The following is a 17,830-nucleotide window of genomic DNA, read 5'->3' as shown; positions in this document are numbered from 1 at the left end:
GCACTTTATCGGACTTCAAAATCTCAACAGCCATTCACTTCCATTATAAAACTTGGAAGAGCCAGGACATTTTTCAGTATAACTCTGATTACATTTGACTGAAAGAAGAAAGTAATATACACCTAAGATTGCTTTAGGGTGAGTAACTCATGCAGTAACTTTCATTTTTGGGTGAACTATCCCTTCAGTAGTTTTGGTACATTTAGTATATTCGTTTATTCAGAATTGTTATATTGGTATATTCCTAAGATAAAACTGCTGATTGTTTCTGAAAAGTTCACAGAGCTCTCAAACTCCCAAAATGGGAGCAAGTAAACTCACAAATGAAGAGAAACAAACATGAAGCAAGACAGCAGGCGAACAAAAGCAGAACTAAATCGTTTGGCATTATTGACAGCCTCTAAGCAAGGAAAAAAAGACCTTTTATATATGTGTTTTATATTACTGGCATGACGTGACCTTTAAGAGTCTGTCTGAGTGTTTCAGGTTTGTTTGTGTTTTGTTTTGCTGTAACTTTTATAGGCGACTATAAAGAGCATCTGAAATGCGCTCATCAGAGTTAGTGCTGGATAAATGACTTGACTGCCTCACTGCATGTTTTTAAAATGAAAATTTTTATGGCTCTAAAGAGTGAAACGGAGCAGGAAATTACAGCCTGAAGATAAGGAGATTCTTCCTCTCACAGAGGCCGTGGAATCCCAAGGTACCGCAACACCACCTGTCACTCAACCACGACTAGCAGCATTCATCAACCGCAAAACACAGCAGAAGTTGCCGTTTATTGTGTGTGTGTATTAGAGTGGGTGGTATGACTAAATCCTAAGTATAAGTAGTTGTATATTCATTTTTAAAAAGATTTTTTTGTAATATATTAATGCATATACAGTGGCCCTGAAAATATGCATGGAAAATGCATGAATGTCTTTGAATTATGAAACAATACATACTATATTTGTAAGAAATATAGCACAAAAACAACTTTAAAACTGTGTTCCCATAGATTTGGCTGGGAATTATAAAACGGCTGATTAATTGTTAAAGAAAGTCACCTTGGGACCAATGGATTTAAAGCAATTTTAAGAAAAATAGTTCTGAGAAAAGCATGATGAAAATTAATTCTGAGAAAAGCATGATGTCACTTGGTTGATATTTTAGATCTGATACATTGAAATTTTAGACTCTGAGTATAGTTTTGCTGGGAATTCTATGAACAAAAAAATTGGTTTATATACTAAACAAACACGCCCTAACGTCTAGTTTTGGATAATCCAGCGAAATACGTTACTAATGAAAGCTTTATCATCATTTGATTTATTTGGAACTTGATGGATGTGAACCAAAAGATAAGATTATTCTTAAGAAATCAAGTCTGGCATTCATGCAAAAATGGCCTCATATTATGTAACACTTAAACAGTAAATCTATTATTATTTTTTTTATTCTAAAGTCTGATTGGATAAGCCAACTGAGGTCTTTGTACACTAGCCAATACACACACCTGAACCTGCATTTCCGTTAAGTTGTATATTAATATGCCTTGTCATCAAAATCCATCATTTACTTCCCCTCATGTTGTTCCAAACCTAAATGTACTGTTTTGTAGAACACAGAAGAAGGTATTTGTGGAGAAACGTCTTTTAGTATGCAATGAAAGTTAATGGAGTCCAGTGTAGTTATTTGGACCCCATGTATGAATCATTGTTGAAAATGAATCTTTTGTGTTCTGGAGAAGAAACAAAGTCATACAGGTTTGGAATGACATGAGGGTGAATAAATAATAACAGAATGTTTGGGTGATTTGTCTCTTTAAGAAAACTCCATGTCTTGACACATGTAGACTAGTAATGTAAACCAGTCGTACCTGCTGATAGCCCTGCGAGTATGTTAACTCTCGTACACCATCATGCCATCCGGTTTGTGTTTGTGATTCATCCTCAGGAGTGTTTTAGTGTGAACTTTGTGTAGCGTGTGCGTTTAGCGTGACCAATAGTGCCGTTTTCGAATCCCTCCGATTTCCAAGGCCCCTATAAATAGAAAGTCTAGTATGACCTTTGTAGATACTGCGAAGGCATTCTCGTGCGGTTCCGAGAAAGAGGCCGATCTGAAGGTTTAAAGCTCAGTATCTGCTTTGTACGTCGAAGCCAATTTCTGTGAGCGTGTGCAGATAACCTGGGTTTGGTTTGGACCCTGTCGAGTTTCAGATTAGAAACAGACGTCCCTCTCGCACTATGTTTCTGCAAGCTTTTTTTTTTTTAGAGACAAGGGTTATTTTTAGGCCTGGCTGTGGACGTGGGGGCCAGAATTGAGACTTGAGGAAGGGGTATAAAATAACCCCCCCTGGCACTCGTCCAGAGCGCTCACTAACCCCCCCCCCCCCCTTCACCACCGCCTCGCATTCCTCAAGTATGTCCCACCGTTAACCGTATGATGACTCAACTGTGCATGTGGGAAGGGAAATGCATGTGTGCATGTACATCACAGTCTTTTTTGGTCTTTTATCCTTTCAAGCTATTTGTGATATAACAGGTAGCAGCAAATATCTCTCTCCCACAGACACGCGCACACACACATTTCTGGTGTAGTGCTTCCAGGCTGCTTCATTTGATCTCGCTTTATTGCTTTCTCACATTATCTGCGTGTTGGCCTGCAGCTCATCCCTGCGGAGCAATCTCTGATGTATGAAAAACAACTCGCCATAAACACATTTCAACCACAGAGACTGATATTACCCCTAATGCATCTCTCACTACAGTCATATACCTAGATTGTCTCTCCTCTGCTTCTCCTCTGTCTCTCTCTCTCTTTTTCTCTCTCTAGTCCCTTGTGTCATCATATAGTGATCACAGTGGGTATTACTAGGGGGCGTTCAAGACTCCATGAAATAATCAAGTCTGCCCCCCATCCCACTCATACCTCCCTCCAGACCGGCCCCCTAAAAATATCTCTAGTGTATCTCATCATCATATACTAACAGTAACTGGACTTCCTCCCCAGGGTGTGTCACACGGAATATATGAGCTTGAATATAGGGTGAAAATAGGCTTACAAATGTATTAGTTGGCTTTTGAGGTCTTTTTTTTTTTGCTCCGTGAATCCCTTCTTCACAGTCTTTTTCCCGCATATTGTTCACTTAATGGATACTGTATATGGCTGCATGATTTGGTCAACAAAATTATTAATTTATTTTAGACATTTAGACATTACTGTTATTATTATTATTGATGTACAATGTCTATTTAATAATAATAATAATAATAATATTTTTTAGTTTAGGTGTGACTCTGATATAGTTTTTTGCTGGAAATTGAATGAAGAAGGAAAAAGAAGGTTTATGTAATAAATACACTGTGATGTCTGTCTGGTTTTGGATAATCCAGTGATATACGTTACTAAGGAAAGTCTTATCATTTTATTTGATTTATTTGAAACTTAATGGATGCGAACCAAAAGATAAGATTATTCCTAAGAAATCAAGTCTGGCATTCATGCAAAAATGGCTTTATGTTGTGTAACACTTGAACAGTAAGTCTGTTATTTAAAAAAAGTTTTTTGTTTTTTTTTTCAGATTCTAAAATCTGATTGGATGAGCCATTTGAAGTTTTTGTACACTAGCCAATAAACACACACACACACACACACACACACACACACACCTGTACCTGCATATCTGTATAATAACAATAATAATAATAATAGTAGTAGTAGTAGTAGTAATAATACTGTGTAATGTATATATTTAATAGTAATAATGTGTAATGTTTATATGTAGTAATAATAAAAACATTATTATTATTATTATTATTATTATTATTATTGCATATAATATATATTTAATTTATTATTATTATTATTAATTATTAATGTAATACTACTTAATTAAGGTATTTATTTTAATAATAATAATATAAATAATCTAAAATAAAATAATATTGTGTAATGTATATATTTAATAAATAACAATAATAATGTGTAATGTCTATATGTAGTAGTTGTAGTAATGGCAGTAATAATGATAATAATAATACTTTGTTATTATTATTGTTAGTATTATTATAGATAATGTATTTATTTAATTTATTATTAATTATTTATTAATTAATGTAATTAATTAAGGGATTTATTTTGTTGATGATAATAGTACTAATAATACTAATAATAATGCTATTGTGTAATGTCTATATTTTATAATAATTTGTAATGTCTATATTTAATATAATGATGATAATAATAATTATAATACTAATTATACTAATAATAATAATGTATGTTTAATTATTGTTCATTATTATTTATTAATGTAATAATAATTAATTATGGTAATTATAATTATTATGAATAATAATAATAATACATTGAATATAGGTATTTTAATGATAATGTATTTGTAATTTCTTCACTTGCATATCACTTCTTCTGATATATTGCTGTTATTTCTTCCTTTTCTGTGACCCAGTGTTGTTGTTTTTTTATATGAGTAATGACTCAAGTAAGGAAAATTTGTAAATGTCAAAATACACATTACAAGCGCATTAATGCACATTAAGTCACATTATAAGGCGCATCATAAGCAAATTGGAGTTTGTGTGGAGCATTCAGCTCTGAAACCGCTGTATCAGGAGATCCTTTATGTGATTTTATTCTAATTTATTTTTGCAGCCTTAAATGGGTAGCATAATTTATTTATAAGAATCTGAAAAATGTAGTTTGAATGGTTATATCCCTGCTTTTGAGGTCACAACATGGTCAAGACCTTTTTAAACAGATACTTTACCTTTTGTGGCCTGTTAATTAACTGCTGGCTGAAGCGTACAGTACGTGACCATTCAGTGTGTCCCTCAAAGCTCATCGAGCAAACCATTCAGCTACAGTTAACCAGCGCTTAGCGATACAGCAATGCTGCTTTCAGTTCAGATTTAGATGATTTATTTTTTTTTTTTGGTTCTTTCTCAATTAGCATGATAATAGTGTGTAGATAGACGGGAAGAGCTAATCTCATTCCTCTGTGACGATCGGCAGCTTATTATCACACAGAATGCGCCATCAGTTAAACTAACATGCTGAACTGCTCTATAAATCTCTCATATCACCAGCAGATGGGAAAAGGGACAATGGCAGATTGTACTTCACTTTAATAATATTATGTTTCTTTAGCCGAATCGTTTCTACAGCTATTATTCTTCGTAATAGTCTCCTGGTGGGTCTCGTATAAAATAAGAAGAGCAAGAGAAAGATAGAAACAGTGCGTGTATAACGATTTCAGGTTAGCAGCTGAAAGAATATGTTCATCTAAGAGTTCGATCTCGTGGAATGACACTAATTTGAGTTGAAGAGTTTCTTTTCTCCCAGTTGAAAATGAAGGTGGCATACTTTTCACCCAGAGTGCATCGGACCACCCTGTAGTGTTTTAAGTGAAAATGCTTTTAAAAACATTTGACCTCTTCTGGACAAAGTCTACATATTCCTCCTGACGCAGTCTGGCTGGGGTGAAAGGTCAAAGGTTAAGCAGGCGCAGTGTGTCCTGAATACCAAAGCCATTGATTTTTTTTTCTCCAGACGGAAGTTGAAGGAGGAAGATGCCCAGGGTCAAACCATTTGCGCTCTTGGAGGGAACGAGAGGAGGGGAATGATGGTCTGACGTCCTCAACTGGGCTGAAACCGAATCCTGACCTACATCTCTGCTTTTTTAGGGAACGGAAACTATTACTGCCAAGTTATTCCTGGCAAAAGGTAGTAAAGGTCTTAAAAAGTGGTCTGAATTATCAGTGGATGGGATGTATATGACTGTTTTGAGGTTTCAATCATTTGCAAGTCAAAGATATTTGTTGGTGTAGTTTGGTGTTTTTGATGGTTTTTTGGCTTTTTTTTTTTTTTTTGGAGATCATCTCACTAAAGTTTCAGAAGACAAGTAGGGATGCATGATGTAATGGTACAATGTCAGTTATCTTTTTAATTTATTGGTTGATAATGGATATTCAGCTGTTTATGCTTATTTTCCCCTTTTTAGGGCCCGAGCACAGGTTGTGCAAATCACATTTTTGAGGGCCTAAACATGCTAAAACTTTGCACACACGTCAAAAGTGGTGAAAATGTACATCTCAAATGGGTTTCAGAAGTGGTGTAGCAAAATGGCTCAGTAGCAAAATTTCAACGATGTGCCCCTCGAGCTATGCTTCACATACATGTACGAAATTCGGTATACACGTGACACACCAATACCTACAAAAAAAGTCCGGTATGAAGTCAGTAACACAACAGGAAGTCTGTTATTTTAAATTTTCTAGGCATTTGGCACCGTTGTATTTAAACTAACTCCTCAGAGATTTAAGCTGATCAACACCAAATTTGGTCAGTCTAATCTAAAGCCCTTTGTGACATTAAATTGCAAAGATCTTGAGTTTTTGATGAAGTGTGTGTCCGTGGCGGCCTGACAAACTTCGATGTTTAGCCATGAAACAGGAAGTTATTATAATTCAAGCATACATCCGATCTGCCCCAAACTTCACATGTTTAATAAGTGTCCTGTCATGAACATATTCAGTTATAGCCATAGGGCCACCTGCTGGCAACAGGAAGTGGCATGTTTTGAGCTATAACGAAATCCTCATAGAGGTTTAATCACATCAGCATTATATTTGGTCAGTCTACTCTAAAGGCCTTTGCAATGTTAAATTGCGAAGATCTTGGGTTTTCATTGTCAGGTCGCCATTAAAACGCCCTTTAAAGTTAGATTTTTCGCCATGGGAATAGAAGGTGTTACAATGTCCGATCTGCGCCAAACTTCACACGTCCTGGCCTGAACACATCTAAAAGCCAATATTCTGTTATTATCATAGCGACACCTGCTGTCAACAGGAAATTACTTTTTTACACTAAATTAATCATGCAGTGTCCAATCTGCACCAGACTTCACGTTTGGTAAGAATCCTGGCCTGAAGACATGTAAAGGCCAATATTCAGTTATAATCATAGTTATGATCACCACCTGTTGGCAACCGGATATGTCATGCTTTGCACAAACTCAAACATGCCATGTTCAATCTGCAACAACCTTCATATGTTTAATAAAAAAAGTGCTGGCCTGAGGACATCTATATGCCAATATCCAGTTATAGTCATAGCACCACCACCAGACCTTCGTTCATCTTCAGAACACAATTTAAGATATTTTTTTAAGATAGTTTTCTGACCCTGCATAGATGGCAACGCAACTGACACATTCAAGGCCCAAAAAGGTAGTGAGGACATTGTTAAAACAGTCACAATGTTCTGATGTTTCACAATGTTCACAATGTTTACTTTTTTTCTGCGCAAATAAAACAAAAATAACAACTTTATCCAACAATTTGTTCTCTTTAGTGTCAGTCTTTGAGGCTCTTTCATGAGAGTACCAGAAATACCTTTCTGGGCCTTGAACGTGTCAGTTGCATTGCTGTCTATGCAGGGTCAGCAAGTTCTCGGATTTAATAAAAAAAAAAATAAATCTTAATTTGTGTTCTGAAGATGAACAAGGGTTTTACGGGTTTGGAACGACATAAGGGTGAGTAATTAATGACAGAATTTTCATTTTTGGGCCAACGATCCCTTTAATCTTTAAAAACACCAATTATTTAGTAACAAATGTAATTTTTAACAAATCTCAAAATGAATTGAAATCTAAATTCACTTGTAGCATTTAAAATAATTGTTTCTTTTTTCATCTTTAATCTATTACTTTTTAATTATTTCAACAAATTTGACAAAAAACGTTATTCTCAGCCTTAGGCACACAACCCTTCAGGCTCTGCATTCTAGTAGTGTGTGTGTTTTTTTTTTTTTGTTTTTTTTGTTTTTCCCGATGTGTTTTGGTGAGATGATGTCCATGCGTTATTTATCTTTAGTAATACTCCCCGGCGATCTCCTCTCTCCAGAGATTTATCTGGGATGATGAGACCTCCCGCCTCAGGCGCTCTGACTTAATCAAACTTCAGCGGCTCAGCGAATCAGACGTTCCTTTCAGGAACTTTTCTCAGCTTTGGCGAAACTCAGCTTGTGCACATTTCCTCGCGGTTTGGACGGATTTGGTTTGTGTCTTAAAATAGATGCGAAGGAGAAGCCAAAAATAAGCATTTGCAGCAAAAGCTAAAGCTATATGCTGTATTATTCAAGGGTAATTTAAATGAGCAGCAATACTTGAGTTTGAAGCAGTAAAAGTTTTGAAGTAAGACCAAGAGTAATAAAATCTCTCTCTTACAGTTAATCTAAGCACATAGATGCTGGAACGAATATAGCTCACTCAGATTTGTTTTGTCATAAATGTTTCCAGCATGTTCTTTTTTTCCTACTTTCTTTCAGATATAAATTTAGACTTGGGTGAGAGTCCCTCTGAATGACCACACGCTCATTTCATGCTTATGCTCATAAGCTGATAGATATAAGTTTCAAAGCAGTTTTGAAAACTGGCTGATTTGAGAACAAAATAATGCTATTAGTGACGCCATTATGAGAGTCCAAGAATGTTTATGATATTCCTATACTAGTGATATTTGGTAATTCTATAATTCTGGACCATGCCGCATGCCGTGACCAGAAGTTCACAGTGGTACAAGACTCTGTTTGTTTGTAAGGCATTGTACCATGGAAAAAAATTCTTTGGATCTGACTCAGAATGGACTAACTGGCAGTAAGGCTCTGGCTGAACTCCTAAAACACATCACGTAACCTCTAAATATACTGTTATTGATGCACTTAAGTTGTTTTTCTCTACTTCTTTTCACTGCGCTCCTGGCTGAAGTAATGTAAAACGTATCAACATCATGGACACTTTGACTTTTAAACACTAGTTTTTTTTTTTTTTTTTAGATGAAGGTGAAAAAAATACAGGATGGATGGTTAAGCTGTTAGCCCTTTCCTCCCCGACAGCCTCGGCATGAACTCTGAGGAGCGAAGGGTGACCAGCTGGCCACAGTTCTTATCAGGGTTTGCGCTTTAAAAGCCTTTGAGGAATGTTGGCAGAACGCCACCCGTATTCCGCTAGCTGCAGACCGTGGGTTTACAAGGACTGCGCTTGGAGAAACATTCTTGTGTTGAAATGCTGATCTAAGATCAGGTTTCCAGGTCCTCAGCACTAGTTGGACTTTACTGATTTTTTTTTTGTTTTGTTTTGTTTTTTTGCATTGATCCAGACATGGTGTACTTTGTAGTGCTGGCTCTGAAGGTGCAAAGTCCGTTGCGCATGAATTTATGATGCTTTAAAAATGGCTAATGATGACTAAATGTAAACAGGATGTTAAAGAAAGACTTCACTCAAAAATGAAGCCTCTATAATTTTTAATCACCCTCATGTGGGTCCAAAACCATATGCTGAGGAAAATTTATGAAGGCCATTTCCATACAATAACAGTTCATAGTGACCTCCTCCTCCAAAAATGGAGTAAAAAAAAAGACCATGAAAGACCATACAACATGTGAATTATGTTCCAGGTCTTTTCAAGTTATAAAAATTTGTGTGAAACTTTACATTGTTCTCAATTCTTAATTTTATGAAATGATATTGATTCTTAAATCCCAAGAAACGATTAGTCTAGCCTGTTTTCAGTTAATGAAATTAATGTTGTAGTCCACCTCACATATAATAAATCACAATAAATTATGTTCTTTGTTACTTTTGATATGAAACAAAGTCTCAGATTTAAAATTCTGGGACTTGGCGTTTTGGCGCTGTTTAATGCGGAGTGACAGTTCGCTTTGGCGCCTCAGTTCTGGAGAAGCTGCAATGCGAAGCGCGCGTGAGCTCATCGTCTCGTCCGCTTTAACCAGTTTCAGCACAGAATAAACTTTCATAAACATCCAAAGGTATGTTAAAAGAAAGAGTACAACGTACCGAAATCCATATCCTGTCTCATGAAATCACTCAATCAGTGTTTCAACCGCGGAAAGACGTCAGCTTGTAAACATTCGGTGAGCATAAACTTATTAGTAAGTTAGAAAAATTAACTTAGAGAGAAGTATTTTGCTAAATATATGAATCATATAACATAATTATTGTAATTTGTACTTTTCTTCATCAATTAATTTGTTATATTGACGAAAAACAGCAATATAACAGCTTGTAAACAATATGTAACGTCACATTTAAGCTACCTCAGAAAAAACATATTTGGTAACCGTAAACAAATTAGTCTGGTAAAAAAATTATCTTTAGAGAGTAGCATTTTGCTAAATATATAAACATTTTCATTATAATGTTTACTTTTCTTCAATGATTCATTTATGTTTTATGTTTTATACAAATGTTTTATGTACCTGATATAGAAAACAATTAATATCGAATTGAATCAAATCAAGCTTGTGAATCCAAATCGAATCAAATAGAGAAATTTGTGTCAAAACCCAGCCCTACCGAACTGGTTCAGTGGAAAGTGCGGGCTCAAAAGAATTTTTTTATGAGCTAATTAGATTGATTGAGTTTTTGAATCCAACTCAGTGATTCAGTTCCAGTGAATAATGTTCTGAATGTCAGTCTGTTCCTCACAAAATGACTTAAAGACTTGAAATTTTAGTACACAAGTTGAATGACTACTTTTCAGACTTTTCATTCCTTTTATTTATTTTATTTTTTTTAAAGCTTAACAGACTGGTCACTATAAAAACCTGTGTGAAGATTCTTCAAAAATATTTCTACTTTTTATGTTCCACAGAAGAACATATGGGTTTGGAACAACACGAGAGTGAGTAAATAATGGCAGAATTTTCGGATTTTTTTTTTTTTTTTTTTGAGTGAACTATTAATTTAAATGCCAGATTCTATCTTGGATTTTCCACACTGAGCTTTGGATTTCACCCAAGTTTAGTCTTTCGCTTTGAGAAGCTTTGGGAGTACATGCTGAGAAGATTTCAGTCCAGCACTGACCAGGTGATTTTGGTCTTCTGACTGTTGCATTAAATCGAACAACAAGTGATAAAATACCTTCTAAATATTTAATGTTTGTATAATTGCCACTTACACACATTCAGGCTGTTCATTATTACTTGAGCTATATGAAAGCCATTTAACAAACGCAGGTAGTGCTGCAGAATTTGGCAAATTAAGAGGCCGCTCTACATGAGCATAACTAATTCACATTGCCCTGGAGGGGATTTGCAAGTTGAAGATCATTTTGCAATATTAAACATGGCTGTTATTAGATCAATTTTTCTTTTTTGTAATTCACATTACTCTCTGGTGATACAGGCGGTTGGAGTCCTGCATTTCCTCTGTGTCTGCAGCCCGTCTTTAAGCAAAGCAAAATAGGGTGAGAGACAGAATAAGGTGCATGGGGCGAGAGAGTGACATGGAGGGAGATAAAGAGAGACAGACGGACTGACCGAGAGAATAAGGAAATGCAGCGGAGACGGGCAGTGAGTCGGGAGATTTGTGGAAACTCGGGTGCTGTCAGTAAGGAGCTGGCTTGAGCTAGTGTCTCATTCTCACACAGCAGATTGGAAGAGCAGATTGCGCTCTGAGATGCCCTGAGATTTGGGCAGCTTCCGATGGGGGATTTGTAGAGATTTGGTTCGAAATCTGCCCATAATGAATGTTAAGTGAAAAGCGCCTTCATCATCTTCTCAGCAAAGACATTGTTTTCTCTGAGCGCTTGTTCTGTTAGTTTTGGCTCGGTGTCTAAGTGTCACAGTCCTGAGATGACAGTCTATAGCTTCATTAACTGGTATGTGCTGATCACACAAACAGACGTTTTATGAATGGAAAAAGCTTCTTTTGTTTGTCTGTGGAGACAATAGATGAGAATGTGTTCTTTAGATGTAACAGAAACTTTGCTGGGAGTTTTTGATGTTTTCTGTGGCTGTCTTGTTTTTGTAACATTTCAGCCACCACAAGGTAGTGGCGTTTTTATTTGTTTGTTTGTTTGTTCATAAATGATCACATTAGAACATTGCTAATTCCAGATAATTTAAGTTTTATTCTTTACACTTTTCCCAGACCTAACTTTCAATCTTAAAATATTAAAATCCATTGTAATTTCACTATTATTATTATTATTATTATTATTATTATTATTATTATTATAATTATTATTAGTAATAGTGGTAGTAGTAGTACCAGCAGTGATATTATTATTATTATTATTATTATTATTATTAGTATTTTAAAATAAGGTGATGCTATAGTAACCCCCCTTTCTCTCTATAATTATATATTTTTTTATTTTACGTTTTAAATAAATCAATTTAATAATTTTTATGCAGCAAGGATGCATCAAAAATGATAATTTAAGTACAGTAAGTAACATTTATAGTGTTACGAAAGATATCTTTTTCCAATATGCTGTTCTTTTGAATATTTTATTCATCAAAAAATCCTGGAAAAAAATTTTATGGTTTCAACAAAAATATTATGTAGCACAACCTTTTTAGGCATTGATCATAACAAGACATGTTTCTTAAGCAGACCAAATTAGCATATTAGAATGATTTCTGAAGGATCATTTGACTCTTAAGACTGGATTAATATCTATTTAACATTTAATTTTGCAATTTGAGCAATACATTTCAATTGAAAATATGTTTAAAATAAATTATTAAATTATTATTAATCAAACAGATCTAAACAGATTCCAGTTTAAATATTTAAATAATATTTCATAATATTACTTTTTTTTTCAAAAAAACATTTTAAAAATCTTACTGACCACCAGAGGTTGCTTTAGACTTTAACATTGTCCATCATTTTGACAGGCCGGGCTGTAAAAATTCTGTCATAATCTTTTTTTCTTGTTTAATTATGAATCTACACGATGATATAGGCTTATGCATTTATTTTAGATAACAGATAAGGCTGCATAACTTTTCATGCTCTTTAATGTGGCGTGATAGATCGTTGTAGCTTCTGGGTACTCACCTGTGCGTAATAAAACCGATAGCAAAACATTTGTGACGGTTTCATTTTTGTTTTGGATCCCATGATCTACTGCTGCACTGGAGCACACTCACCACCAACTGGCGAGTTGGGTGCAATTACAGTTACAAATTACAATAGATCACCCTCAGTGTAATCTGTCAAAGTGATGGACGGCCTTCAGATTTTTCCGTCACTAATAAAAAAATTCTGTCAATGACGGACAATTTTTTGTTAGTGCAACTTCTGCTGACCACAAACTTAAAAACTAGTGAATTTTGGTTTTATTATTATTATGGTCAACTCAAAAGTTTTAATATCCATTCTTGTCTTTGTTCTTAGGTCTGTTGTGGAATGTCACAACATCCTTAAGCAACCCTGCACTTTACCCTCAGCTTAATCACCTGACTGCTGTCCGGCTGTTTGATTGGATCATCTTCTGAGGTAAGAACCTATGGGATGAAGTTTGTTGAAACTGAACGATTTATTCAGTTTTCTTCCACACGTCCTGCTCTTTTGTTAAAATTTGCGTGGTGAAGTAGAGTTGAGCCTTTCTGAAGGACAATGACTTGATTTGACAGAAAATTGAAACATCATCCAACTTCATTATTTTGGCTGGACTATTCACCCGTGGCCGTCGCGTGGGGGACAACGTCTGTCAATTTTTGGAAGAATACAAATATAATTTAAAAGAAACATCTGACAATCTGTCAGACAATCTGTTTAAACCAAGTCTCACGGTGAGCAGGCGACAAACGATAGAAAAGTATCACAGTTGGAGAGGGTAACAGGGAGGTGGGCAGATTTTCAAACGCGTCGGAAAAGACAAACAAGCAGACGACTGAAACGGAGAGAGATCACTTAAGAGAAGACAAAACAGATGAGACAGGAGACTTGACATGAAGAGTGGGGAAAAATCTGTTGGAAACACGCATGCATCATAGCGCACCTGTGCAAGGCTCTTTTACTCATGCCCCCTGTCTACCCAGATATCCCTTAGAGATCAAGACGCATCCCGCAACGCTGGACACAGGGCTTGGTGGTGACAGGCTCTGTCGGCCGGCTGCGGGGAGCAGATGGCTGGCCAGATGCAGGGTTGCGTTTGACCTTGGGCCCTGTGGAAAGCTAAACATCACAGGCATCCTCCGGCGCTTCCACCTTTCTGCCGCTCTATGGAGCCGCTGCTCTGCTCTGCTCTGACAGCTTATGGTTGTTTTATTTAGATGAGCCATATGGAGCCATTATGTGCTCCATCGTTTAGCTGCTATAGCTACTCCCAGTGTAGTTTATCACCCAATGTGTATTCGAACAAAGACGGGTTCAAGTCCCCCAGACTGTCCATGACAATGGAGATACGCCATGAGATATGACTAATCACATTCAGCTTTGTGCTCGGACAGAAAGGGGTGGGAGAATTATAATTGGGGTCAGCTGATGCAGACTCGATGGAAAGGGATCTTTAGCAAGTCGGCAATGCTAAGATTTATAAGCACGTATGCCAGCTTCAACAGCCGTGCAGTAGTTTACCCAGAATTCTGCTGCATACCATGTGAATTTAGAAGGATGCAGGGGAATGGGGATTGTTTTTCCTCTCTTGATTTAAAATAGTGTGAAAATCTGGGTTTGCATTAAATGTTAAACTCAACTGTTGTTTAAAAATGTACTATATGGCTGGCTTAAACTGAACCCAAATTAGGTTGTATATTAAAAAATAAAGCACATAAGACATCAGAGGCACATTTAATAAGCAAAATTAAAATGTTTATTATTTATTCAACTTATTAATAAATGTTAATTTCCAACTATTTTGGGTTCCTTTTAACCCTCTGGGCTCTGAGGGGGTTTGACATTTGTGCTTTTTTCAGTATCTTAAAAACATATTAATGGATAAAGTAAAGATATATAGTAATTTTTGTGTTAAATAAAATTAAATTAAACGTTTAGCCAAACCGTGGGTCATAACAACCCAATCACTGAGTTTGTCCATATTTCATGTTTTCAACCCAGCATATTTTGGAGTTTACTATTCACTCTAATCACTATATTTTAGCAAAAACTATGGTTTCCCTGGTAAATTATTGCAAGGCTGCACAAAATAATTATTTAACTACTAATCCACATTAATAATCACTATTACAATGTCAAGAGAAATAATCAACAGCCATCATACCATCTGATTCTTTAAGTTACATCTCTTTATTCTCTCACTAAGGTCATTGTGTTTCCTTCAGGGGATCGTCTGTTTCCTAATGGCTTGATGGCTTTTAGCACACTGTTACCAAGTGCAATGTCTGCCGATTTATTTATTTATTAAGTTTTTTTTTTTTATGTAAACACTTGTGGTCACAGATATGTACCCTGCTAATAGTTCCTAGCACCCAGTTTCTCTGCTTCTATTTTCTTTAATAATTCATAGCACCATTCATTCAGATTTTCACCTTTAGTTCTGACAATAGGGAGTGACGTTGACACCTTAAGAGACGCTGATAGATGGTTCATTACAGAGGCCATGTTGCATTCTTCAGCTTTTGAATCTTCGTTCACGTTCATCAAAGTACAATATACTCTCCCGTCTCAGAAGATAACTGATCAAACACTAGCTGATGCAAAAGACAGAAGTGAGCTGAGTTTTAAATCAAAAACACTTGATGGCTTTCCAGCAGCCTCGAAAACAAGAATTCAGTGAAACCTCATGCCTACCTGACAATCGAAATAATCGTCAATTATAGCTCCACGTTATTTTTCCAACAAATACTCTTCCACTCATAAGAGGTTTATTTAACCACAGGTCAGCTAAAAGGGTAGATGCCAACAGAGGGTTTGGTCCACCATAGCTTTTTACTGATTTATAAATTCTCTCTCATGGTTTATCACTCTCATTAATGTCAGCACCTGCTGTAGCGGGGCTCTATCTGTCTGCCCGCAGGCCCTGCAGCTGTGCACTGAGCTCAGGCAAACTGCCCATCAGTCCTGCCCCCCTCCACCCTTCCACTCCACCAATAAGCGCTTGGCTGGGATAGTTGTAAAAACCTTGCTAGAATCCGGTGCACTTGCTCTGTTGATTGTAAATGTGTGTTTAGCATGAGTACGCTCGTTCCAGGTACATTGGCATGAAAAGTATTAGCCCGATTTTCACATATTTTCCACCTGAATTTAATCATGTAATCACAATAAAATGTATGCTAATGAAACATTAAAAAAAAACAAAGGCTAATTTTGCCATTACGTGGTTTATTTAAAGGGATAGCCCACACAAAAAAGAAAATTCTTTCATTTTCTCACCCTCATGATGTTTGAAACCTGTATAGCAGGCTGACTTCTGGAACGCAAAGTTTTGGATCCCATTGACTTTTGTTGTACTTTCTGTCCTTACAGTGAAAGTCAATGGGAAATGTTTAGTTACTAACATTTTTCAAAATACCTTTTGTATTCCACAGAAGTCAGTCAGAATTACACAAGGGTGTGTAAATGGCAGAATTTTCGTTTTGTTAATAATGTTAAAGTAATAAATTACCCATGTTGTCTTGGTGCAAAAGTAATTGCCCCCTTAGTCTTTAAAAATCAACAAAAATTAAATTTGAGTCAGAGACTCAGTGGTGAATATTCCCAAAAGTAGTCGGAATTTCTCAAAGGGCACAGTGGCACCTCATCCGGAAAGCTTCAAATTATCAAAGAAAAACTTTTAAAGAACTACAGACTTCTCTTGCATCAGTAAAGGTCACGGTTCATGACTTCGCAATAGGAAGTGGACTGTGAAAAATGGAATTTAAGCAAGGTATCAAGGTGAAAACTTCTGCTGGCCAAGAAGAATGTCAAAGCTTCCATCATGTTTTTTAAAAAAAGCATGTGATGATCCTAAGACCTTGGTTTATTATATGGTCAGATGAGTAAAAAAATGTAAATGACAAATACAGCATTGTACTGTAAGAATGTGATGCCTACAATGGCATTGTAGTTGGTATGTTTTGTCTGTTGTTGCCTCTGTGACTTTTTATCGTCGAAAGTAGCACATATTCACCCGTATACTAGGGAATTCTTTTAAGAGATTGTCAGAGCATCTGACCATGAGTTGAAGTTTAAGGATAATTGTGTGATACAGCAGGGCAATAATCCAAAACAGTCAAGTAGACATCTGAAGGACTGAAAAAAATGGTTCATATCAAATTACAGGTGGTGTTTGATTGCCGTTATATTTGTTTAATGTTGTCTAGCCAGATATTAGATTTAAGGGGGCATTTACTTTTTTCCCCTCAGGGGGGATGAGAGTCTGTGTTAGCCAATTTCACTCAATGAAATTTTCATTTGGGTTCCTGTTGGGCAATATGACATTTCGTTTGAAATGTTGCAACCGTTTTGTTCTCCGAATAGGCAATTGCTAAGGGGGAAAATATTTTTTTCCACTGCTCTGTATGACAATAATACAACAGAAATGTGCAAATTCCACAAACAGAATATTCCTTTATAAGCTTCATAAGGAGCTCATTGGGTTTCTTGACACATTTTCCTTTTTTTAGTGTGCAGAACTGAAAATGGTGTTAAAAGAACACGCAGAGTAGCAGCAGCAGGAGGAGGAAGAGAAAAGGGGAGTCATGGACCAAAGCAATGTCCTTCTATCCCCCCTCCTTCTGTTCTTATTCACAAATTGGTTTCTTTGGACCTGGTGCCACATTACACTTTGTTTTTTGCATTGTGTGTGTTTTTTCTGCTGCCTTTAGTTTGTCTGTTAATCCATCAGCGCTGGCGTTGGGGGAAAAAGCTTGCACGTTTGGAGCCAGGAAGCACCTCCTGGCTCATCTGTGTCCCTTAATCCTGACAACAGCCATGCTGGTGAGATTGCAGGCCCCTCGGAGTCTCTCCTTCTGGAAACTTCAAAGTCAGGCACTGGCGATTTGGAAGACAGGGAGGCGAAGTCTGTAGGGAGCCTTCGTTCAGGTCAGCCCAAATCTTTAGCTGAGAGCC

The 17,830-nt window shown here is 36.3% G+C and overlaps 1 protein-coding gene across 3 annotated transcripts in view; it reads left to right on the top strand.

Annotated features, from left to right (window-relative positions):
- Window positions 1-17,830, top strand: part of sema6e (sema domain, transmembrane domain (TM), and cytoplasmic domain, (semaphorin) 6E) — a 176,841-nt gene that overhangs the window by 10,040 nt on the left and 148,971 nt on the right. For all 3 annotated transcript variants that reach the window (XM_051131416.1, XM_051131415.1, XM_051131413.1), the window contains exon 2: window positions 13,214-13,315. The gene's annotated coding sequence lies outside the window, so the exon portion shown is untranslated. The remainder of the gene's footprint in view (window positions 1-13,213; window positions 13,316-17,830) is intronic.

The sequence above is a fragment of the Labeo rohita genome, chromosome 16 (genome assembly GCF_022985175.1).
Source record: "Labeo rohita strain BAU-BD-2019 chromosome 16, IGBB_LRoh.1.0, whole genome shotgun sequence".
Taxonomy (NCBI): domain Eukaryota; kingdom Metazoa; phylum Chordata; class Actinopteri; order Cypriniformes; family Cyprinidae; genus Labeo; species Labeo rohita.
The sequence above is the reverse complement of the archived record's forward strand: the minus strand, read 5'-3'. Positions and strand labels throughout refer to the sequence as shown.